Source organism: Rosa rugosa, chromosome 7 (assembly GCF_958449725.1).
Source record: "Rosa rugosa chromosome 7, drRosRugo1.1, whole genome shotgun sequence".
NCBI lineage: Eukaryota > Viridiplantae > Streptophyta > Magnoliopsida > Rosales > Rosaceae > Rosa > Rosa rugosa.
Window position 1 is genome coordinate 14164322 of NC_084826.1, and position 23955 is coordinate 14188276.

Here is a 23955-nt window from a genome sequence, read left to right on the forward strand (position 1 = left end):
GAGAGTCTTGGTATTATTTCAGGATGTTCTCTTTATGTTTACTGTAATCTGGGGTTCAGGCTCTACGTCCCCCCCTTGTATTCTGCAATTTCATTAATCAAGGCTTGAGGGCAGCCGCACCAGCCCCATTTCAAAAAAGAAAGAAAAAAAAACTCAAAATATATTGTTTTTAGTATATTATTGTGAGATTAATCTTTATTTCATTCTATAGTTGTATTATTATGAGATTAGTCTTTATTAATAAACATATATTTAATATTTAGAAAAAATACTTATGTCAAAACAAGGATATAATGTTTTGTTTCATTATTTTGACAACATAAAAGAAAGCATTGGTGGAATTGTCATGATATTTTAAATAAAATGTCTCATATTCAAATCTCATCATTGTAGTTTTTTAATATTTTTAAAAACAAAATGAAATTTTGTGTTTGTAATGGGCCGGTCCACAATATGTCGTGCTCGGGCCGTGCCGGGCCCATTACGGGCTCGGGCCGGGCCGGGCCAATGGGCCAATATTCTTAGGCCCAACCCGACCCGTTATTCTAACGTGCTTGGGTCGTGCCGGGCCACTAACGGGCTTCGGCCGTGCTGGGCCGCTTTTAAGCGTGCCGGACCCGTGCCGTGCTCGTGCTTAGTGGCCCATTTGCCACCTCTAATCCACAATTAGAGGTTTCCAGAATGCAGTGCCAGATCACCACCCATTTCATAAACAACTCCATCCATATATTGAGGAGTCTGTCTATGAAGTATGAACCAGACCACCCCAGTCCCCAGCAAACAATTCCCCCCTAACCATGCCTCTCAGAGCCGGTGACGAAGACCTGACGTCAGCAGACAAGGCATATATCGACGAAAATTTTGGTCGCCGGTGCGCTCTTCCTTGCGATTTGGCTCTTCTCCGATCTCGACAAGGTTGATGAGTTTCTGGACGGCACAGCTCTGCAGACGGTGTTGGCCATTTACTTTGTGTTCATCACACTTTCACTCTGTGCTTTCGTGATCTTCAACACCATGGTCCATGCATATTATCTCCCACTCGGCTCCAGGACCCTAAGGTAAGGTTCTCTTCTTTATTTGATTTCATTATATTACTAATTTGATTTCATTCGTCTGAAATTTATGTTTTTGGGCCTCTATGGATTAATCCCGCAATCAGAAATTGACTACATGCAGAATAGAGATGGACATGTTGAATGGCCCCATTTGGTAGCCCATGCCATATGGGAAAACCCCATTCTACGTTATCAATGACGACACCTTTCGTTTGAGGCTTATCAGTAAATACAACCCAAAATTGTTATACAACAGATGGTGGCATCAGCCATATATTGTAGAATGTAGATAGAGCCTAGACAAAATGTGACAGACCCATTGAGCCAATTAATTAATGAACTGGGGAGGGATAGGGAGAGCGTTGTGGACCTTTGGGAAGGGAAACCCATTAGAGACCCTCTCGCTAGCTTTGATTGGAAAGGAAACTCAGGTATTGAAGGGTTGGCTAGAATATGTAGGTAGCATTCTGTAAACTGACTAGGTGAGAGTGATCTCTAACCATGAACCAGGCTGGTCATTCTCATTAATTTACAGCCTGAAAGTTCTATTGATGTAATTTGGTTCTGCACTTCTGCATTCTCTGTTTAGTGGTAATTGCAAGTCTCCTGTTTTCGTTTATTAGGTTTTAACCAAAGTAACATGTTATTCTCTTTCTCCAAATCTGCTGTATTGGTGTCGATTGCTGTTATTCTCCTTTATTTTACACGTACCCAACTTTTCTCTTCTTCTGTTGTCTGCTTTTATTTTCTCTAGCTGAACTATAACGAGGGATGCTCTTATGTGATATATAGTTATACGTTTTTTCATTTGGGCACTATTTTTCTTTTTTACAATTCCGGGTACTATTTTCAGTTGCATGACAATTCTATTGGACTGTGTTTCAGGGTCTGCAGGGGTTTGCAATTTTGCTAGTATGTTAGAGGAAAAGATGGGCGAGAAGCGAGGGATGTCGATTTGGGTTTCTTTTTGGTTTATTTAGTTTCAACATGCTCATCTATGTTAGTACTCAAGTAGTATTGGACTTTTTCGATTGGCACATCAGTCTAGCTTTAGCTTCTCTTTCTTTTGGCACCTCTGTTGATCAATTTCTGGTAATACAATGTATGTTACTAGATTGCTTATTTCCATCTGATGACAGGGGAGCACCTTTTACTTTTCTTGCAAAGCAAACTAGCTATGGTGAGCCAAAGTCATCCCAATTGCCAATCTCTGTTACTCTTGACTGTGTAAAAGACTAACATGCCTCCTGGTAAAAAATGTTGAAGGGTGAACAGATGAGTCCACCAATCAAATTAACTAAAGCTATATATGCATAGTCCTTGCTGTATACTAATGTTGTTGGCCTATGCTTCACCGCATTTTGGGTGTTAACCAGACCCCAAATGAGTAATGACGACCCATCTCCATGTTGAAGGCAGCTTCTGTAAAAAAATCTGCCTCTCCCGTCAACCAAGTTATAAACACCAATTTTCTTAGGTGTTACTTGGGTATATGTGCCTCGGAAGTATAGCGCGCAGATACAGATTCTTCCACCTCCAAGTCCAAGAAACATGTTGTGGTCTGTCGTCGTCATCGACTTGGTGAGCTTGGACATTGAAATCGAGATGCTGGTTGCACTGGATTCTTGCGGAAAGCATACAAACACAATCTGGCCTCCACTACTATTCATCTTCACCCATTTAGGATCAGAACGTACTACTTATTATCTACCTTGAATGGCAAGAAAGCATCACATTCGTTCAAAACCATTACAAGCTCACCTCCTGTAGAGCACCACATAAAGGATGCATGCTGAGAATTTTCCTTGAACACCTGCCTAATATTATAAATGCTTAGCTCCCAAGCTCTCGCAGTCAGTAATATTTTCTTTCCCTTGTAAGGGGTATTATTCTTACTTGTGCCTTGATCAAGGATAGAAAGCAAGAAGCCAAGATTATACATGTGTCAAATGTTACCCCCACCCCACTGCTGAGTATTGCTTGCCATCGTCAATCTTGGAACTTGGTTTCAGCCAGAAGATCATCAAGCCTTTCTGATGCAGTCCATGATCCATCATTTGGCCTGCAAAACTTAAACTCCTTATATTTATTTCGTGTTGTAATTGCAGCCACAATGCATGCAGTTGGAACTTGGAACATCTTGGATCTGCAGAGGCCACAGAGGTCGTGAGTATGGTGTCCGGCAGCTTAGTTTCATTGGGTTAAAGAAATAACTACTGCACCTCTGAGAAAATATATATATATCCCATCCACTCATTATCAACCAGCACCTGATCATTTTATACGTCCCCTTCTGAAGCATTTGCATAAGTTATATTTTCTCATGGACACGTAATGGTGTAGACTGTCGTCACTTGGCGAATTAACTAACTAACTAGCCTAATTAGTAAAACTCATCAAAAAGTTGATAATATGTTATGTTAATTAATGAGACAAATAAAACAATAGTTGATCATGTGTTGCGTTATATAATGAGGCAATTAAACGATAGTTAATGAAGTGTCACAACAAAAGTATGGTATTTCTTTAGAAAATAATCCCATTCCAATTATGAAACTTGAATTACCATAAAATTTTACATTATTTTCTTTATTTCTGGGATTTACCGGATATGATTATCACAACAAGACACGAGCTAAGCCTTTCATTAGGCACGTTTTCAAGTTCATAACAAATTTTTAACCAAAGTCCATCCAAGTCAAAGTCAGCAATATTGCAGATATCATTCAAGACAAAATCAACACTCGTGATCAGTCCGAATACACACACCTGAGCACTCGAGAGGAGCAGCAGACGATAATAACAGCTAGCACTAGCACGCCATATCACTCCAAATACACAAAATTTGTCTTACTTTGGACAAAAATTGGGGATAAATGGGGAAATTTATTTTTTCTACAAGAGTGGATCAATGACTCATTCAAAAATAAGCCCGAGTAGGGACACAATCACTCAGATAATTTTTTGCATACATTAATGTATTAGTAAAAACTTATAAGAAAGTTGTTAACGTGCCACATCATTTAATGAGACAAATAAATAAATAAATGTTTGATAAAATATCATGTATCACTATTAAGGAAATTCATAATAATAGTTAAACAACATAATTTTAATTTTTAAGAAACATTTTGACAAAACATAATGTTTGATAAAACGCAATTCCAACTCTCCAAAACCCCAAGAGAGAGAGAGAGAGAGAGCTCCGATTATCGAACCAATGCCTCCGACTCCGACTCCGACTCCGACTCCGGCAAGGGCCAGTGGTGATGAGCTGATGGCAAAGCAGAAGGCAGCAGTGAACATGATCATGACTGCTGCATTGCTTGTGACTTGCGTGAGCCTCCGTCGATTCGTGGTTCCACTTTCGAAAGGCAACTTTCTGCTCAGGGAATTGGCTCTCTTCTGGTTCATAAGCACAATCATGCTCATTCCTATCAATCTCTTCACCTTTGTTGTCTTTGTCTATCATTTCCAAGGGGAAAACATCAGGTACCTACTTAGCTTAAGATTCTGTTTATTTTATTTGCTTACTGATTTCATGTACCAAGTCTGTGTACGTGTTATGTGTTTGATTCTGCATATTTGGTTTCACATTGATGCTTGAAATACTGCTTGGCTTCTTTTGGTTTGAGTGTGAGAAATTTGTTTGGCTTTTCCTTTTTTAGGCTGAAATTTTTGTTTGCCTTTGTATTGGACTATTGAGTTTTATGGTTAATATGCAATGAGAAATTTACCACTAAACGGAATAGAAGCCGGAATTTAGCTCTGAGACTTATCAGCAAATGAGACCAGTATACAAATGGAGATATGTGTGGACATGACTGAAGGGGAACCCCAAAAGAGATCCTGTACGTCTTTGATTGGAAAGGAAAAACATGTATTGAAGAGTTGGCCTCAGGAACTGGTTTTGGGTGGTGAGTAGTGGTCTGCTTAGGATAGGTAGCATTCTGTAAACTGAATTTGTGAGAGTTTTGTCTTTGTGGTGATGAGGGGTAATGATACCACAAATCATGTTATGGTCATTCTCATTATAGAAAGAGAAAGTTTCTTTCTCTTTCTGTTACAGACCAAAACTGGTGTAATTTGATAGTGCTAGTCTGCAAGATACTTCTATTCTCTGCATCGTTCTGTTTAGTGGTAATGGCAAATCTGCCATCTTTCATTTATTAGTTTTGACCACAGTGGCATATATATTATTGTTTTTGTCCATATATGCTGTATTGTTTTGGATTTGCTGCTATTTGCGAGCTTCTTACCATGATAAGGTATCTAGGCATCTAGCTATGTGATTTCTTCCTCATTTATCTACACCCTACTTTCTTCTCTTTCCGTTTCTGCTTTGTTTTTGTCCAGCTGATCTAACAAGCTGAGTGCTCTTATGCCATATATTGTTATTTTACTAACTTTGGAGAGCTTGACTTTGCAGGAGAACCATTGGTTTCTTCTGTCTCTGGGGAGCTATATCCTTTGGTCTTCGGTATTTAATTTGAGGTACATTTTGCTTCAGTTCATGAATTTTAACAAATGATAGTGAGGATGTCCTCCAGCATGTTGAAAGTGCATCTTTTAGCTGTAATTAGAATAGTGAAAGATGTGTGTGGTCTTTTGAGTTATATCCATGTGAGAAAAATGATGAAATTGGAAGTCTATGTAGTGTAACATGGAAAATTTGATCAAATCCTAATATGACTATTTCTTCGAGATATATTTGCTACATCTACTATAAATGTCTCATACTTGAGCGCTTTTTCTCTCTTCTTGTTGCATATAGTCGTATTAGCTCCTCCTGGAAAATTTGAATAGATAGTAGATTCAATTATATGCATTGGCAGTTGGAAATTCTATTACATGACAATAGTTTTGGACATTGTTTGATTGACAGGGTCTGCAGGGGGTTCCAATTTTGCTGGTATCTTGTAGGAAAAGATGGACCGGGATATCAGTTTGATTAGTTTTAGAAAGAGAATACCATGCCCATCTATGTTAATAACTCCAGTACTACAAAGTCAGTATCTAAGTCATTACTTATATTACGGATGATCTGATCAGTATTATTATAACTTATATCAGTACTATTGTTACATATTGCTGATGTACCTAATTGTCAATCGGACGGTTGACAGATCTCATCCCAGATTTCATCACTTATCTGTCAATCGGACGGTAAGTGACCAAATGATCCCTGACAAGGGGAACGGGGCTGTTACTTGCAAACCAAACTAGCTCTAGCGAGTCAAACTTATCCCAATTGCCGATCCTTTCTCTCTCAGAAAAAAGCAGGGAGACTCGACTCTAACCATGTATGACTGTGAATAACATGCCTCCTCGTAAACAATATTGAAGGTGAAAAGATGAGTCCACGACTCAATCTAACTAAAGCCATATATGCACAATTCTCACTAAAATTTGTCAATAAGATTAATGTCGTTGGTCTAGGTTTCAACGCGGTTCAGGCATAAACCAGACCCCTAAATCCCCGTGCATGATGAAGGTAGCTTCTGTAAAGAAATCTGTGTCTCCCGTTATCCGAGTTATAAACACCAATTTTCTTAGGTGTTACTTAGTTAGGTGCCTCCGGGGCATAATAACAGATACAGTTTCCAGCACCTCCAAGTCGAAGAAACACGTTGTTGTTGTTGTTGTTGTCGTCTGTCGTTGTCATCGAGTTGGCGAGCTTCGACATTGAAATTGAGTTGCTGATTGGATTGGAGGAATAGTAGGGTAAGCATACAAATATATATCATCTGGTCTCCAATACTAATCATCTTTACCCATTTAGGATCACGATTACTTGTATCTTACCACGACTACTTGTATCTTACTTGAACACTACGAAAGCATCAGTTTTTGAGAAAGCATCATTTTCCTTCAAAACAATCAGAAGCTCACCTCTAGTAGAGGACCAGATAAAGGACTGCCTAATATAAGGCATTCTGAACTCCTGAGGTAGTTTCCCAGTTAAAAATAGTTTCGTGCCCTTGTAAGGAGTGCTAATCTTGTGCATTGATCAAGATTTCTGCAGGATCAAAAAACAAGTACATAAATGTAAAACGTTTTCCGTCCTACTGCGTATGGCTTCCCATCTTCTTGGAAGTTGATTTCGGCCACATCTTCTAGCGTATCTGAAGTAGTCCATGATTTACCATTCGGCCTGCAGAACATCAGCTTGGCCTGCGAAACACCAACTCCACTCTTTCGTGTAAGTGCCGCCACAATGCAGTTAGAACATTGTGGAGCTGAAGAGGCCATAGAAGTAAGTATGGTGTCTTGCGGCCGTGGCAGCGGAATACGTTCACCTGTCATTGGGTTAAATGAGTAACGTACTGTGGAAGCTCTGTTTGAGAACAGCCCGACGCGATGAGTATGTACAATATCTACCCGATTCTATCATTATCAACCAACCATCAGCAGAACCTGAGCAGTATATATATTCGCCATCTACATCTAAACACCTTAAAGTTCCTCTTGCAAAGTTGAGATTGTAGAGTCTGTCGTCACTTGGACTAAACAAAGTATATGTCACAGTTGTGGAATTTAGAAAGCAAGTAGATAACATGACCCAGGGAGACTGGTTTCTGGTCGTCGAAACCACTGCGACGATACTCTTCTCCAAGATGGACAGACAGCTGCAAATCTTATTGTGTCAACTAGGGCTAGTCGCTTCCCTATAATTTCAATTACATAATCAGGAAGACGCTCGGACCATTTGTTGTATAGCCTCATAGGTCTTTTCTTCAACACCCTCATTCTGTAAAAGCTTTGGCTTACTACTGTTACTATATTGCTGCAAACCAGTCTGAAAGTACTAGATGGAACTAGTGATGATACAATATTTTATCTCAATGAATTTAACTAAAGAAAATACGATACACGACACGAAGATTTGCTAACGCAGTGTAAACCTCTCCACTGAGGAAACTTCACTACGTGGCTTTTAACGTAGCCAACACGAAAAGAACAATCCAATAATAAACACAAGAGTTTACAGAACACAAGTAGTGTTGTTCATAACAAACACTTTCTCTTAGCAACAAATGCTAACTTGTTTTACAACCGTTCTAACTCTTAATTCAACATTCTAGGCAATCAATCTTCGATCTTCCTTTCACTCAATTGAATCACCGATCTTGAGAGTGAATGAGAAAAAATTATGCAATCTCACACATGAAACAAGTAAGTAGGGTTTTTAGAAAACGATTAGAACAAAACAAGAAGTTCAATACAAAACAATTTCTGCCATCAAAAACCCCACAGAAAACTTTAGTTTCGAAACCTTTTTATAAGAAAGAAAAAACTCCCCCTCAATCAAATCTTTTCTTAATAATTAATTAAGATAAACAAGGAAAGGTTTAAAACAGTTTTTTCGAATATGCAATCGACAATTTCCTAAACAAGATCTCAAATTGATATGCATGTTAAAACCATTTTAATGCATAAGAGATTATTGATTCAATACAACGATATGCATATCAATTTAGGATTATACCAACTAATATGGAATGAATGCACATTAAACTCAAGATCAGTGATTCGATTTGGCTTGATCTTTTCTTCAAGACCCGATCTTGTGCTCTTTCTCTTTGTTTTTCTTGAGGCTCCGGTTTCCTTGTTGTAATGGGAAATCATGTGTTGAATGGCAATGGGCCAATATACTTACACAGTCCCATTGTCTTCGCTAATGAAATTAGCAAGAAATTGATAATCTCAATCTCGCCTTCTTAATTTAATGGGCTAATTACTGTTTAGTACCATGTGGTTTGGGTCGAACATCAATTCAGTCCCTCGATTTTCAATTTCATCAAAAACATCCCCACACTATTATTTCTTGTCCAATAGGTCCATCCGTTATGATTTCGTCAATTTCAGTCGTTTAGCTACTGACTTGGCGATCCAACTCAGCACAGGTGGGGCCCACATGGAGGCGAATTTCCCAAACTGACCCTGGCTCTAATCTAACCCATACTCGACATCCCCAAATCCCATTACGCCTCCCGCCTCCCTCAATACGCGATCTGAAACCCTTAACACAACCCCAAATCGCATCCCTTTGGAGAAACCCAAAATTTGGAGAACACCCAAGGAATAGATGGTTGCTAAAGAAGGAGAAGGCTATATATTGAAAGCGACGCCCTAAAATCTAGAAGGAGACGGTCAATTGATAGCTGGAGAAGGTTTCGACATGGCCGATGGTGTGCTTGATGTTTGGATACCCAGAAAAACGGAGGATGGAGATGACATCCCTCATTACGATGAGTGTGGGTTTACTGTTTTGCATTACAGTGGTCAGGGATTAAATAATTTCTGGTTTAAGTTTTGAAATTTAGGGTTTCAATGTTTCGAAATTGGGGAAAAATGGTTTTTGGGGTTTGTTTGAAATCTTCTAACTTGGGAATAAGGTTTACGGTTTTAGAGTTTGGAATTTGATAAAGGATTTGAAACTTTCAGAAATGGGAAAGAGGGGTTTGAGATCTTTGAAATTTGAAACCTTGGTTTACAATTTCTGTTTCTGATATGGGTTTTAGAAGTTTAATCCCGATATGCTTTACTGATATAGGAAAAAAGGGTTTGAGGTTAGGGTTTCAATCTGATATGGGTTTTAGAAGTTTTGAAATCTTCTAAATTATAGGTTGCAGAAAACATGCTTTAATCCCGACACAACAAAGTACAATATAAAACAATGTTGTTACCCTTTCCAGAAACATGCCTTTTCTATTCTGACTCCTGTTTTTGTTGCATATGATAGATTTAGCTTCTACTTTTTGTGTCATACTTATTGAATCACAATAATTGTGAACAATAGCCTGCAATTGTATACCAGTAATACATATTAAAGTACGAATTGTTGTCTGTTTATGAAGGATTGACCCTTAAAGTAGGAGATTAAAGTAAGGTGGTGCATGTGAAAGTTGTTGGGGATAATGAATGAGGGTTTTAATATTGTTGTAGTTATGGTTTTGATATAGTTGTTGTTGGATGTGGTCCTTGTTTGTCTTATTTGCCCACTTAGCAGTGTTTTTATAAGTGTCCTATTGTTGGGTAATAACTGACAGGCTATTGCGTTTTTTTTTTTCATGCAGATGACCCCGATTACTTCACAATGAAGATATATCATGGGGGTAACATACTTGGAAACAAGTACGTTGGTGGGAAGATATCCTTCTATGATTATGTTGACAAGGATAGGATGTCGTTGACCGAGTTAGATAACATGGTCCAAGGGTTGAACCCAGATTATGCAGGTACTAGGATTGATTATTGGTGGAGTATAGGAACAAATTAAAGATGATGCTATGACAAAAATAGATTCGGATGCGGATGAGTGCACTATGCTATGTTGTGTACCCGAAGTGAGATTTGTTGTTGTGTACTTAGATCATATTCATGAAGGTGATGAGAGCTCGGGTGAAGATGAAATCTATATATATCCAGCTGGTTTTGATATGTTTAGTCAGTCCGGATCTACTGGAGTTGTGATTGAAGATCTCCCTGATGAGCCGAGAAAGAAGACTACATGTGTGATTGAGGAGATTATTGAGGAACCAAAGCAGGCTATTTGTGAGACAAGAAAACCAAGGCAGCAAGGTATAGTCATCAGAGTACCTGAAGTCTCCATCCCAACTCAAGGCAGCAAGGTGGCTGAAACAGAACCAAAAGATAAGGGTAAAGGAAAGATGTACCCCGAGGTAGGTCCTGTAGCAAAAAGTGTTGATGGTGTAAGTGGTATAGATGAAGAGATGCTTCAAGATATAGATATTCTAGATTATATGCAATCATCTGGGTTCAACCCTGAATAAGAAGATGAAGTGGATAACAGTGAGAGTAATGAGGATGATGAATACATACCCGCTGCTGAAGATGATGAATATGATCAGTATGGTGTTGATGACGACGATTGGTTGGAGGAAGCTTATATAGGGTTTGAGATTAATGACAATGGTGAATGGGTTGGACCAAGTAAAGAAGCTGTTAAGAATGTGGAGATGGAAAGTGGAAAAGAGTTTGAAGATCATGAAGATATGTTTGGATCAGCTGAGTCCGATGAAGAGAGATTGCGGCCTGCTTTGAATTCTGATGGTGAAGAGGAAGTACCATTCCCTGAGTTTAATCCAGAAACAGATATGAAGGACCCAGTCTTCAAGAAAGGGATGATATTTGGCAGCGCTGCCATTTTGAGAGAGGCTATAACGGAGAGGGCTATTAGAGATGGTTGGGAGGTATATTTTATCAAAAATGACCGGAAAAGGGTGAGGGCTATATGCAAGTCCCAAGACTGTCCATTTGAGCTCTATGCATCTAGGATGCAACATGAGGAATAGCTTATGATCAAGACTTATGAGCCAGAACACAAGTGCACGAGAGTCTTTGATAACAACATGCTCAGTGCTAAGTATTTAACTAAGCGTTTCATGGAAAGGATCAATCTGAACAGTGGCTGGAAGACGGGTATCCATTCTAATCTCTTCATGTTTTTGTTTGGTTACTGTTTGTTGTGTAGTTTTCTAATTTTTTTGACAAGTTTGGTTGCTGCAAGTTGGAAATTATAGTGCAGAATTCATAATTTTGTCTTGTTTCCTTTTTTTTTTTTTTGCAAAGTTTGGTTGGTTGCAGCAAGTTGCAGGTGTTATATGATTTTGCACATTCCTAGGTTCTTATGTGAAAAGCTTGTTTCAATGTATGCTTGTTTGATATCTGTTAGTTCATTATATGCTTATAGGTTTTAGAGTAATTAACCAGCTACTGTACAGTTTTAGAGTGATTAAGCCTTCATGTTTGTATTTTTGCTTGTTTTAGAGTAATTAACCAGCTAATGCTTCAGTTTTGGAGTACAGTTTTTTTTGTACTGTTTGAACAAGAATACTTTCTTTGCTTGTTTTGCTTACTTCAATGGTTGCTGATCCTTGTTTTGGTTTTTTTTTTTTTTTGGGTAACAGAATCCTTGGCTCAAACTATGTCTTCAGAAGTTAGAGTAAGGGTATCCAAGCAGATGGCTTATTGAGTAAAGAAAGCAACCCTTTTGGTGTTGGAGGGAACCATCATGGAGCAGTATGCCAGACTCCGAGATTAATGAGCTGAAAAGGGTGGACCCTTCTACAACCGTTGACATAAAATGTGATTTCAACTTGGGAGAGAGCCTTCCAATCTTCAAGAGGATGTATATTTGTCTTGGAGCTCTTAAAAATGGATTTAAAGCGGGATGTAGGTCTGTGATTGGGCTAGACTGTTGCCATTTGAGGTCTGCATATGGGGGTCAGCTCTTGACAGCTGTTGGCATTGATGCCAACAACACTTCATGGGTGATTGGCTACGCAATGGTGGAGATGGAAAGCAAAGACTCGTGGATTTAGTCCCTAGAGTTTCTATGCAAAGACCTGAGTATACTTGAGGATGGAGCAGGTTGGACTTTCATTAACGATAAGCAAAAGGGTTTAATCCCTGCCTTTGAAGAAATGGTTCCATTGGCCAAGATTAGATTTTGTGTGCGCCATATGTGGACAAATTTTAAGAAGCTGTTTCCGGGAAAGGTACTAAAGGATCAAATGTGGAGATGTGTAAAGTCAACTACACTCAATGGAGGAGATGAAGGCTTTGGATAATGAAGCGTAAGTTTTCGAGTTTAAAAAGTTGCTGATTTTTTTTTTTGTTTTTTGTTTTTTTAAGTTAACCCATATCAAGACTAATGGCTGCTGCTGCTTGTTTTGTAGATAAGGATAGGCCTCCACAACATTGGTGTAGAGCACACTTCGACACTTGGTCGAAGTGTGACATTATGATCAACAACTTATGTGAAAGCTTCAACTCGTTCATTTTTTATGCCAGAGCAAAACCACCAGTGAGTATGTTCGAGGAAATAAGAGTGAAGCTAATGAAGAGAAACCAAATCAGAAAGGATAAGATGCAAGCAGTGGTGGGAAATTTGTGCCCCAAGCCTAGAGAAGTACTAGAAAAGAACAAAATGAAGGTTGCTTCAGATTGCATTTCTACCGGGAATGGTGGTGACCTGGAGGTGGAGACTTTTGAAGGAACAAATAATGTGGTCAACCTTACTGCAAGGACCTGCACATGCCGAATGTGGGACTTAAGTGGTGTTCCATGCAAGCACGTTGTCTCAGCAATATACAACAACAGGGCAGATCCGGAAGACTTTGTTGCAGATTGCTACTTAAAAAAGACGTACAAACATTTACAGCAATTTGATCAAGCCGGTTAATGGAATGGAGATGTGGAGGAGGAGTGAAGAACCACCAATTCTGCCTCCACAGTATTCTAGACAGCTCGGAAGGCCACGAACAAAGAGGATTAGAGATTTATCGGAGAAGTTGGCTGCAAAGGGAACAAAGCTTGGAAGAGTTCAGCGGTCGTTGAAGTGTGGCAATTGTCAAAGTGTTGGCCACAACGTGAAGACATGTCACCGACATCTTCCACCAAAAGATAAGCAAGATGCAAATGTGAACAAGAAAATGAAGCTGAACAATGGAGAAGGAAGTTCATCTCAAAAGGCTCAGGTAATTTCTGATTTTTTTCTGCATATGTTTAGTGTACTTTTTCAAAGTATTTTGTTTATGGGGCAGCTTGTTTATGTTTCTGTTTTAAGGTTGATCCCATAATTTTTTTACAGCCTAAACCTGGAAGAAAGCCACCATTGAGTAAGAATGACTTGAGGAAAAGCCATCTAAAAGTGATAGAATATCAAAGGGTATGAAACATGGATTTTAGCTTGTAAACTTTGTATGTATCTGTTTTAAGGTTGATCCCATAATTTTTTTACAGCCTAAACCTGGAAGAAAGCCACCATTGAGTAAGAATGACTTGAGGAAAAGCCATCTAAAAGTGATAGAATATCAAAGGGTATGAAACATGGATTTTAGCTTGTAAACTTTGTATGTATTTGTTGATGAATAGGTCTGTGATTGGGCTAGTGATGCTTTGCTTTTGGTATGTATGTGTTGACAATTATATTCTTGTTTCTGATTTTTTTTGTGAGTGTAGAAGAAGATGGCTGCATTGAAGGATCTAGAAAAGCTGCTGCTGCCACATCTACCTCAGCAACCACAAGGCCTCCAACATCAAGTAAAGCTTCAAAAAGCCAAACTCCAACACCTTCCAAATCATCTCAAAGGATTAGCCAGAATTCCAAGTAAGGGGGAAAGTAGGAGGAAGTTTGGGGAATGATAAGCAAGCCGCCCTAACATTTTTTGCGCAACCTTGGTGTATGCTACCTAGGTTGCTAGCTCTAATTTTTTGGGAGGATGATTAGAGATTTAGAGCCATTTGAAATGCAAACATTTGAGATGTTTTAAACACTTGGGCTGCTTATTTTGTTGGATTTTAAGAAAGTTTGATGTTGTTATAAGATCAAATGTAGAATTGGTGCTTCAAGTCAATAGCATGTTGATTAAAAATGTAGATTGGTTCCTTTGAAGTACATGTTGTTACTTTGAACATTTACAGGTCAAATGTTATTACTTTGATAAGCCATTCTGCAAATACATTATTTTGAGAAGGAGGATACAAGTTTACAAGTATTTAGGTCTTCTTTGGCGGGAAAAATTTAATCTTAATAGGACTTGGAGCTATGATGGAGCCAGGGTCAGTTTGAAAAATTCGCCTCCATGTGGGCCCCACCTGTGCTGAGTTGGATCGCCACGTCAGCATCTAAACGGCTGAAATTGACGGAATCATAACGGATGGACCTATTGGACGAGAAATGATAGTGTGGGGGTGTTTTTGATGAAATTGAAAGTCGAGTGACGGAATTGATGTTGGACCCATACCACAGGGTACTAAACAGTATTTAGCCCTAATTTAATTTTATCTGTACTCTCATAAAGGTATTTGCAGTGAACCCTAATTAACGCTTCAAGTCCTTGAAATCCAATCTTATCTTTCTAGATAAATCAAAGCTAATTAGGATTTAGAACTAGATAATAAAGAAAATTGATTTTTAATACTCCGAAAAACACTAAGTGGTGAGAGTTAGGACGAGGCCGAGTCCACTAACGTAAGTACATGACACACAAAAAAGAGAAAAGAAAAAAAAAACTTTGAAAAGAAAGGTAGGACCGTAGGACTGGTTGATCATGTCATACATGTTCCAATTATTCAAACCATCCACCACTGATTTTTTTTCTCCAATGTACCTTCGTTGCTATCCAAAGAATTATATTGCAGACGACTAGCAGCTAATTATTAATTAAGAAGACAAGTAAAAAGCACCAGTTTCAGGAAGCACCTCTTGGCAAGCAATAAGCAAGCAGGGGTTTGGTTCGATGCGATTTGCAGCATATATATACGCTATTGCCTTGATTGGGGTAAGGGATTTGATGATGGCTCCCCCACTTCCTCTATTGGCATCGGGTATTGGCATATGGGACATAGAGGACTAATCTCCAGCCACTTGACAATGCAATCTCCATGATAATAGTGTGAGCAGGGTAATCTAGTAACCACCAGTTGATCAATACCCTGCAAAATCCTCCAAACAAATTGTACATGATGATTTTGTTGCTTCAGATTCCAAGCTATCAAGTCTCACTTGCTGCAAACCCTGGATGGACAATTCCGCTGCCGGAACGAAATTAGGTCTACATTCTTCATCTTCATGGCTATTCCTCCAGATAGTGGTGTCCCATACGCCAACAACAATAGGGTGGTCGGGGGAGGCTGCCACGTCAACCACCTGGAATATCACTACTATAATTATGGGGAAAGGCCACACACAGCTTGCTTGACAAAAAGACCTTAAAGGGCACACATGTGTGTGTCTAGCAGCCATAGCCACATTACAGCCACTTTTAATAGGGTCAGTGCTCTGTAGAGGGGTTGCTTTCCCCTTAATAGTCTCGATTTACTTGGTGTGTGGCTTCTCTGAAGAAGCTCTGACATATTGGGACCACCAACAGAAATGGTGGGTAAGATTCATTATTATCATTTTTTTTATTAATTATTTCTGGTCCAATATCGAGTATTCCTGGGGATGGATGGCTAATATCCTGATCTTATTCATTTTATTTCATATTTCTGGGGATGAATGGGTTCAACGATGATCGGCTTGGATTCAGTCACTGCCATGGTTTCAGCCTCTACTCAAGTGATGAAATTTGAGATCTTGGATTAGAGGTGATAGGCGTAGATCCATACTTTATTGAAACACTGAAACCAGATCCAGATTCTGATGAGGTCGATCTGGTTTAGGTTCTTCCCGTTTAACTTGGCGTGCATCGCGATAGCCATCCTTGCATACATAAAACCAGAGAACGATTTAACTCAGAGCAGCGCCATGGAGATTGGTTTTGACTTGAAAACTCAATGTTTACTTTGACCCAATAAACAATTGTTCAGATCTAAAAGAAATTATAAATGGAACGAACTTTAATCGTAGCAAATTGCTAGCAGTTGAAAACAAGGTCAGAAAACTCATCAGCCAACCGAGCAAGGCCTTCAATCTTAGCACTGATCATATGAGAAGTTCCACAAGCTAGGCCTTTAGCAACCTGTGACGTTCAAAATCAAAAGAGGTTGTATTAACATCAAAGCAAACTAATGAAATTGGGGAATCTCTTTCTAAAAGAGTAAAGAAAAGAAATTACCACTACGAATTCCAATTTCACATTGATGAAATTGGGGATCTTGATTAGAGTTGATAGGCATAAACCCATAAAAAACTGGGTCACTGAAACTAGATTCTGATGAGGTCGATCTAGTTGAGCTTCTTCCGATCCAGTTTAACTTGGCGTGCATCGTGGCGGCCATCCTTGCATACATAAAAACAGAGCGAGTTAACTCGGAGCAGAGAAGTACTATGAATCTATGAAGAAATTGGAACAAAGACCCCTTGCATATCTGAATAAGCTGAGTGAAACAATAAAAGCAAGTTTGAGAAAAATTTCTGCAGTTAGAAGATGCAGATCTATAGAGAACAAAAATGTATAAACAATGGAAAAAAGGCCGGTGGCACCTTCTTCCTCAGATCCGCCTTTTCCTTCTTCACGGTGGCCATCACCATGTCGCCGATGCAAGCCGACGGTAAAGGATTGAGACCCCCCTTGATCCCCTTCACGGACAATTCATTGGATGATGGGGATTGATAGTTTGGGTGAGTTCAAGGACAAGGGAAGAATGAAGATTCAAGTGTGGGAGCACAGAAGAGAGAGGAGAGCTTCTCGAAGAAAAGAGAAGAGAGAGAATGAGAGTGAGGGGAGATAGGAGATCGAGAACAAGAAAGAATATAATATATGTAACAAAAAAAAAATATATATATATATATATATATATATATATATATATATATATATATAATATAAGTTTTCATTTTTCAATGCCCATTATCAGTTCTAGTACATAAGGAAAATATAAAAAATTAACTCATCCACAATTATAAGCAATCGTGGGAAAATATCATGACTACAGTAACCTGATACCATCTCACATCACCCAAACAGTGGAAGTTCCCACCCTTGTTTTAAGGCGTGGTAAAACACATGTGGCCTTTGCCCATTATTGTAGTGTGTATGTTTTCAATAATATGTGGATGCTCATCTTGCGGGACACCAAAATTTGAAAGAGAATCCACCATCATCGCTCTATACTCCTCGACTCTATTATTCGACTTGATATCAGCAAAATTGACCCAAACTTTTGTTTGAGATACTGGGATGGTTGACTGACTTCTGCCATAAACTGGATCACCCCCCTGAGATTGGCTTACGTTTACCCTGTAGAAAACAAATTTGATCAGAATCTTCACCTCGCCGCCGCTTCCTCCTCCGGGGTAGGGTTCCCTTAGGCTTGTTTGCACCACTCTGTGATGAAAATACCATTGGGTTCAAAGAAAACACAAGTTTAATCTAAAGTCAAACCAAAGATTAATTATTTTGAGCTAGATTGGTTAATATATTAATTCTTTTTTTAAGTAGTTAATACATTAATTTTGGGGCAGCTAAAATAAATTACAAAAAGTTTGTTAATTAATAATTTATGTTATTGATGATATTAGGGCTGTCAATTCCGACACGACCCGATAACATGACTCGAAACCCGCAAGAAATAAAGCGGGTTGAACCCGCATGATTAAAAAGTGGGTCAGCCGTGGGTCAACTTGCCATGACCCATTTAATAAATGGGTCGGCTATGGGTCAACCCACCAACACGAAGTGAACCCGTATAACCTGATTATGCTATACTTCATCTTGAAATTTTGGACGTTGAGAGTATTTGATCATAGGATTAAACAATTTGAAATATTTTGCTTTATAATCATTGGATTTAATTATTTATGAATTATATATAATTATTTATATTTTTCGTCTTGTGGAGTTTTTAGTGAATTTAATCAATTTATGCATTTTTTTAGTTAAATGGATCGCATTGTTAACTCTTAAATGGATCATTTTGTCTAACACGACACGACTTATTTATTAAATAGGTTAAACGGGTTGGAAACGGGTAACCCGTTTAATAAATAGGTTGGGTTTAGGTTTAAATTTGGGTGCAGCTATTGCCACCCTACCATTTTCTTTGTTCATCCTACAAATATTTGAATTATTGAAAGACTATATTACCCAAATGCAAAATGACTAATAATAAGTACACTAATTTTCTAAAATTTAAATCTTTAAGGAAAACTAAATACATAACTAATTAAATACAAAACAACTTAATTTCTCTTCTGACAACATTAATCTTCATCTTCTCCATCAAAATTTCAATTTATTACAATTTTATTTTTTATCTTTTTGTTGCGTTCTCATCGTTAATTCGCTATTCAATTCACAAAACCATTAGTGTTAACTTCATCAAAATATTTATAATACCCTTATAAACACCGAAAGTAAAAAATTTAAAACACGAAAAAAAAAATCAATCTTTTTTTCATTGCTCATAGTAGCACTTACTAATTTTTTTAATATGGATTGAAATAAACGAACATTGAAATTGAATGGAAAAAATAAAAAAATGGAAGTTAATCAAATTATGATTTTATTAGGAAACCTTAATATATTTTAGGACGTCTTTTTAATTGATATAAATTAAATGAGAAATTTTCGTTAAACAAAATTTCTTTTTTAATTTGATATGTCATATGATGGAGGATATTCCTGGAAAGAGAAATGGGTTAGATAAGTAAATCTAATAATTGAAATGAAAATGTAGGGTGTAATGAGCAAGTATGGTGAACAAAGAAAATTATAGGGTGACAATAGCCTCACCCTTAAATTTTTGACACGATTATTAAATGGGTTGGGTTTGAGTTTGTCTCTTGCGACACGATAAATATTTTGACCCGACACGAACCCAACCCAACACGACCTATTGACAGCCCTAGATGGTATATGTTAATTAATGGTATATGTTAATAATTGATGGATAAAATAACTTAATAAGGAAGGTATTAAAAAAAATTGTCCGAGGTCGGGACCATAACATAGGCCTGTCCCTAACTATTGGACAATGTCATATGGTATTAGTGGTCCATACAATAATTGCTCTAATTTATTTATGATCGAAACACATTTTTTCATAGAATTCTTGTTGATTAGAACAGACAGTATGAATAATTCCGTTAGAGAATTCTCGCTGATTATAACAGAAACACACCACCTCCAGTTTAAACATAGTCTTGTCCGACCATAATTAAGTTCTTAACCATAATCCATCCAAATCAGACTGTCAGTGTACTCTCTGCTGACAATGCTAGCATAGAGAGAACACTCTTGGAGAGAACAACACACCTGATCAATCATTTCATGCCAAACCAAAGCAATGAGGATAAAAGCACACACTGGCTACCAGTCCAAAATACACAAAAATTGCCTCACTGATTTGTACGTACAACTTTACCACTAGCTAGGCATCACCACCACTATGTACGCATAATTCTCATAAAAGCACACACTGGCTGCCAGTCCAAAAAACACAAAAATTGCCTCACTGATTTGTACGTACAACTTTACCGGCCACTAGCCTAGGCGCCTAGCTAGGCACCACCACCACTATGTATGTGTGTGTGTGTCTATATATATATATATATATATATATATATATATAGAGAGAGAGAGAGAGAGAGAGCCGTGAGAGAGCAGACATCCGCAACTCAGAAAAAGTGTGGACGTCGCTCCTCCGGCCTCGATCAAGCGCCGACGGCGCGGCGCCGCTTGTCGGACGGATGCCAGGGGTTTGAGAAGCCAGTCTGCAGTCGGGTGGAGTCGCCGGCGACGAGGTTGCAGCTCTGCCCAGAACTTGCAGTTGCAGGTGAGGTCGCTGCCCAGAGACCTTCAACCTTGATCTCCTCCGACCTCGATCGCTGCCCAGAAGCGGTCTGGGATGGCTCCAGCCTCCGTACGGCAAGCCCCGCGCCGCTGCCGCCTGAAAGCTACTGCAGCGTCGACGTCCGCATGCACTTTAGCGATAGTGCGGACGTTCGCCTATGATTAGCCCTATATATATATATATATATATATATATATATATAGGGCTAAATACTAGTTAGTACCCTGTGGTTTAGGTCCAAAATCAATTCAGTCCCTGGACTTCTAATTTCATCAAAAACACCCCTGCACTTTCAATTTTGATCTAATAGGTCCAATTCGTTAATATTCTTTCAAATAGTTGGATTATTTGTTGAAAAACTATTTATTTTTAATAGTAGGACTCACTCCTAAATTGACAATGCAGACCACCTTGACACCACATCATAAAACATAGGCCATATATGATCCACATTAACAAGTTAAATAACTCAATTGTCGGAAAACTAACAAATTGGACCTATTAGATCAAAATTGAAAGTGCAGGGGTGTTTTTGATGAAATTAGAAGTTCAGGGACTGAATTGATTTTGGACCTAAACCACAGGGTAGTAATTTGTATTTAGCCCATATATATATATATATATATATATATACACACACACACACACACATTGCCATCGAGGTTTGGCTCAGTTGGTAAGAGCGGACTAGTGCTGGAACCCCCATCCGAGTTCGATCCCCGCTGCCAACATGCCTCGTTGGTTTGCGATTTGTAAGTCCCCTACGGAAATCCAAGCATGTGGATTGTGCAATAGGTACGTGTCACACGTAAGTCCTTCAGGGTTGAAGTTGTAGGCTTGCCCTGGCGATGGTAGTGTAGCGTACTTTTTTATATTTCAAAAAATAAATAAATAAATAAGTAAAAATTAAGAAATGACACAAACTAAAGGGTTAATTTCATTCTAATTTTCTCACCAGCTAGGCAGCTACACGCCTAGACCACTATCAAAGTTTTAGCCATACCTTCTCGGAAAGAGGCAGCTGCAGCAATTGAGGATGAGGCTATTCGTGCATTCCTCGATTCTTTTGTAATTTCTGCATTGTTTCTTCTGTGTGTAATTTTGAGTGCTCTTTTCGTTTCTTGGCTTGGAGATTTCCAATTTGGAGGGTGTTGGGAGCAACTTTCACTGTGCTTAGCAAGATACTGTTTCTAAAGGCTTTCAACCTTCTTTTTCTCTGCTCTTACGCCTGCATCAGGTACTATATAGACATTTTAATTTATGGGAAGTGAAATTCACACTCCCTAATTACAATCTACACCTCATAGTTCTTTTTATAGTATCTTAACATTACACGTTTACGATACACACTACAATAGGACAAAATTTAAGATACTAAAAAAGGAAATATGGAGCGTGAATTTCACTCCCCTAATTAATTTATCTTTTTGTTTTATAAATTGTCATCATGTATTTGGGTTTCAAGGTCCAACCTTTTTTTTTTTTTTTTTTCAAATTGTGGCAAAGTGTGCTACCACTCCGAGGCAGGACTTGATTTGGATAGAGCTCTCCCTATGAGGTGTTTCTCACAAGCAAATGATCAAACGCTAGACCTCTTTGAGCATCTAGCTCACATTCGCCAACTCGCAGGCCTAGCCAGGTTTCCACTATACCAAACCCCTTGAGTCAAGGTCCAACCTGGTGGGCATCTTATTGTATTATTCTGTTTCAATGATTGTTTTCCATAAATGCATTTCCATCTACTGATTAAGCTTATATTGGCGGGCATGTTGTCTGATAAAAGTCATGGCCTACTTTATTTCAGGATTAAATTATGTTTAGTCTCTGTACTTTGTCCCTCTCATCGTTTCAGTCCCTGACATTCTAATTTAATCTAAAAACTCTCTGACCTCACAATTTCCCTCCAATAGGTCCCTCCCGCGTCAAATTAAGAGTTGACCTTAGGTGAAATGTCCAATATACCCTTTTGTTATTTCTTTTTCTTTTTTCCTTTTTAATTTCTTTGTTTTCCTTTTTTTTTCTTTTTCCTTTTTAATTTCTTTTTTTCCTTTTTTTGTTTTTTGTTTTTCCTTTTTAATTTCTTTTTTCCTTTTTTATTTTTCATTTTTCCTTTTTAATTTCTTTTTTTTCCTTTTTCCTTTTTCCTTTTTTCTTTTTTCTTTTTCCTTTTTAATGACCATCGTATCCTACTGCATCGGTAGCGCTACATCGGCGAACCAATCCAGATCGACTCGAAACCCCAATTCTTGTTCTCCACACCGGCGGCCCTTTTTTTTTTTTTTTTTTTTCTTTTTCCTTTTTAATGACCATCGTATCCTGTTGCAACGGTAGCGCCACGTCGGCGAACCAAACCAGATCGACCCGAAACCCCAATTATTGTTCTCTACGCCGGCGACCATTTTTCTTTTCCATAACTATTCTTCTTCTTCACTTCTGGTTTTGGTCAACTTGACCATCAAAAACCATCATTTCAACCAGACCCAAAATCCAAATCACCATTTTGAGCAAGACCCAAAAACCTCAGGGTCTGAAAAAATGGTAGTTTTCAGTGAAAAATTTCCAAATTGAGGCTTGATGTGGAGAGAAAAAGTGAGATTTGAGTGGGAGAGAGAGAAGTAGGCTGTGAAAACAAGAGGGGAGTGGTTTAGCAGTGAATTTCCGAGCTGATTGGGATTTGCTTGTGTTTGGGAGATGGCGTCGGCGACGATGGAGGAGAGGGTGGATCCAAACAGAGGGAGATGGCTTCAGAGAAGGTGAAGAAGTGATCGATCAGCTCCTAGCCTCTTGCTTTTGCTCGATGTCCATCTCTGCACCGCCAAGCTAGGTCTTTGCTGGGTTTGGTTTCAATTTGGGGAGAGAAACAGATGGGTTGTGGAGTTTGATCGGAATGGGATTGGTGGGTTGAGGAATGAGAAAGTAGGCAAAACGAAAAGAAAAAAAAATAAAAAAGGAACAAGAAAAAAAGAAGAAAAAGCAAAAAAAGAAATTAAAAAGAAAAAAAGGAAAAAAATAAATTAAAAAGGAAAAAAAAGAAATTAAAAAGGAAAAAGAAAAAAAAAAAGGAGAAAAAGAAATTAAAAAGGAAAAAGAAATAACATAGGGGTATATTGGACATTTCACCTAAGGCCAACTACTAATTTGACGCGGGAGGAACCAATCAGACGGAAATTTTGACGTTAGAGACTTTTCAGATTAATTGAGAATGTCACGGACTGAAACGAAAAAAAGGTCATAGTACAGGGTCGACTAAACATAATTTAATCCTTTATTTTACTACTTGTCACGCCCCGAATTTTGAATAATTAAATTCAAATCCGAAACGCGATAACTTAACAAGCACAAGAAAAACACATAGAAAATTTTTCATTTAAACTAAGCAACAAACAAACCGAACTCACAATGTCAATACCGACTCGTTCTTTAGAGTCACATATTACATTACAGATAGTTTACAAATCATACTGAATGACAATTCAATAAGTAAACACACCCACCACAACTCACTACCCAGCGGAAGACTTAAAACTAAGAGCACCCTTCCACGTCCACGTCATCGAACGTACACCTCAGCTTTGATAATGATCACACGATAATCAAACCTGCACAATAACCCCTACACCATAGAATAGTG

At 38.4% G+C, this 23955-nt stretch overlaps 3 long non-coding RNA genes across 3 annotated transcripts; 2 read left to right on the forward strand and 1 right to left on the reverse strand.

Moving 5' to 3' along the window:
* Positions 1–447: 447 nt before the first annotated feature.
* Positions 448–2183, forward strand: LOC133722085 (uncharacterized). Its single transcript, XR_009852455.1, has 2 exons — positions 448–1058; positions 1941–2183. It is a non-coding gene; the product is annotated as an uncharacterized LOC133722085 (long non-coding RNA).
* A 2059-nt stretch (positions 2184–4242) lies between these two features.
* LOC133720242 (uncharacterized) lies at positions 4243–6088 on the forward strand. Its single transcript, XR_009851779.1, has 3 exons — positions 4243–4547; positions 5485–5549; positions 5941–6088. It is a non-coding gene; the product is annotated as an uncharacterized LOC133720242 (long non-coding RNA).
* Positions 6089–15029: 8941 nt separating this feature from the next.
* Positions 15030–17263, reverse strand: LOC133722330 (uncharacterized). Its single transcript, XR_009852628.1, has 3 exons — positions 17014–17263; positions 16646–16809; positions 15030–16549 (listed from the first exon to the last, which is right to left on the reverse strand). It is a non-coding gene; the product is annotated as an uncharacterized LOC133722330 (long non-coding RNA).
* Between the last annotated feature and the right edge of the window lie 6692 nt (positions 17264–23955).